The sequence below is a fragment of the Myotis davidii genome, unplaced genomic scaffold, assembly GCF_000327345.1.
Source record: "Myotis davidii unplaced genomic scaffold, ASM32734v1 scaffold143, whole genome shotgun sequence".
Lineage (NCBI taxonomy): Eukaryota > Metazoa > Chordata > Mammalia > Chiroptera > Vespertilionidae > Myotis > Myotis davidii.
Window position 1 is genome coordinate 1,276,147 of NW_006294876.1, and position 2,770 is coordinate 1,278,916.

Consider the following 2,770-nt stretch of genomic DNA (forward strand, 5'->3'; position numbering starts at 1 on the left):
AATACAGAAGCTCAGAGATGTAAATTCCAGATGACAAGAGAGACATCGTAGACCCAAAGAAAATGGAACTAAATATATTATTTCAAGTTCAGAATCATCTACAAAGATATCAACTGGTAATCAACACCTTATATTCCATGTGGCAGAGAAACTGAGCCCTTACTTTTTCGTTACTTGCACGTAGGCCCAAAACCACGGAGATGGGACTGGAAAACAGAAAAAATAAAAAGAAGGGGAGAAAAAATGAAACACATAGAAAATTGTTCTTACAACAAGGCACTTAACGTATACTGAGGAGTACTATTTCATGGTATCTTTTGGGTTCTATGCAAAAATATTTTTTTCTAACTTGCTTTTTAGACATAAATCGAAGGTGAGCACATAGAAGATAAACCCTTTCCTTTCTTTTTTTAAAATATATTTTTATTGATTTCCCAGAGGAAGGAAGAGGGAGAGATAAAACATCAATGATGAGAGAGAATCATTGATCAGCTGCCTTCTGCATGCCCCCTAATTGGGATCAAGCCCATAACCCGGGCATGTACCCTCGGCCAGAATTGAACCCAGGACCCTTCAGTCCTCAGGCCAACACTCTATCTGCTGAGCCAAATCAGCTAGGGCAACCCACTCCTTTCGATTAGTCATCTCTGAAGTCAAACCAGCCATATGATTATCCCACCCTATTATCCCCTTACCTTCCATGTGGGAACAGACTGTGATGGTAAGAGCATAGTGTCAAAGAGGAATTACAGCTTTAAAATCTAAAAGAGCCATTTAATTTTAAATTTAAACTAAATAAAAAATTGAAATTTAGTTCCCCTGTCACAGTAGACACATTGCAAGAGCTAGTTCATGGCTTTTGTGTTGGGCAGCACAGAATAGAGCATTTCCATATCACAGAAAGTTCTTGGGGCACAACTAGACCATATGATTTTTGTGCAATGACATCTCACACCCTCTCTATCCCCAATCTCTCCAAAAACTTGCTTGGCCTCATTCTGGTCTACTTTTGATTTACCATTTTTATTCTCTTTGTCATATTAGTCATAAAGTAAAAAGTTTACATAGAGATGAGAAATTAATTGCATTTGTCCTAATACTGTTATTTTACCAATGAGGAAATGCCTGCCTATTGCAGTAAAATCTACCCTTTCACATCATACCTGGTTAATTAGTGCCTATATATTCTAGGCACTGAGTACAGACCAAATCCTGACCCTAATAAAGCTTAAAATCTAATGCAGGGAACAAACAATAAAATGTAAACTTAAAAATGCATATAGCTAGCAAGGAAAATACGTAATTCAGGACAAAGGTACAGAGGAAGGGGATGTGGGCAACTCATGACCTGGCTTTTATATGAGTAAGAAATGTAGCAGACCGACTGTGGAAATAGAAGATAAGAAGGTACTGCAATTGCTCGTGTGAGAAGTGATAGAGCTAAGAAGACAGTGAGACACTGTCAAATTTGAGATCTATTTCCAAGATAGAACCCACGGTATTTGCTGATGGGCTGCATATGGAGGATGAGAGAAGGAGAAAGGAATCCTAACAAAAACCTGAAATAGATGGACCAGTTCCCACAAAAAGATTTCCCTAGATAAGACCTCATGCTTCCTTGCACTTTTCTTTTTTGTTTTCCCTATATTCCCCTTACAACTTCTCTGATGAGCTTCCCAAGTCCCTTCATAGTGTTGATACTTAAAAAAAAATAATCTAGAATTTCTATACTTTGAATATGCTGAAATAGGAAGTCACAGTACTGAGAGCTACAGGGGAGAGCTGTAAATGTAGTTTTCATTATTTATTGCTACAAAGATGACACTGTCTTTTTAAGTTTGTGCCCTAGTTTCCTATATCCACCAGTAGATTTAACATGCCCTGATCACTCCTATTTTTATGTAAAAATATAAATATTTTATTCTCTTAAGCAAAAGAAATGCTAATAAAGAGAAAAGGAATTAATTTCTCAAGAACATTAGGAGGCTGGCTGTACAATTTTAGAGTTTCAAACTTAATAACAAAGTGCCGTAGTCCGTGAAGTCTCAGTATGGATATTAGCTCTTGCAGGGAGAGACTGACTTATAGCACCTACCGCCCTGAACCAGGAAAAGACCCGACAGATTGAACAAGGTAATGCACAAATTTTAAGGGCCTTGACTCACTTCACCTGTCTTAGGCTAACTGCACGTCACCAAACAGTCAAAACTCAGATAGGTCATTCTTAATACTGAACAATACAGTTATTTCATCTCTGGTTTTAATAGCTAACCCAGATTGTTTTGTGACTAACTGGCAACTGATGATACCATCTTTTGCCCTCGGCAAACTGATAAGATTTCATTTTGGAATCTGTTTACTTTCACTTCATGCCCCTTTCTTTTATCTCTCCCACCCACTCCCTGTACACAAAGTTCTATCTTAAACGTGCATTTCTCAGTGGGACTAGGATCACCCATGGATAGTTAGACCCATGGGAAGAAATAGCCCTCGGAGCCTAAGCTTCTCCCATCCCTCATCCTTGATGTTATCAGAAGGGTAACCTTGACAGACGACTAAAAGCATGACACCCTCCACGTTATAAGAAACATGTGCACTCATCCAATCTCTGTGATAACTCCTGTGTATTCTATGAAAACATAATTTCAACCAACAGCAAGAGAACACATTTTTCCTGACTTTCATATTATATCACTTTGGAAAAATAATGTTAGACTGTTTCTTATGATCAATTCTGATAGTTTCAAGATGAAACTTTTCTGGGAGGTGG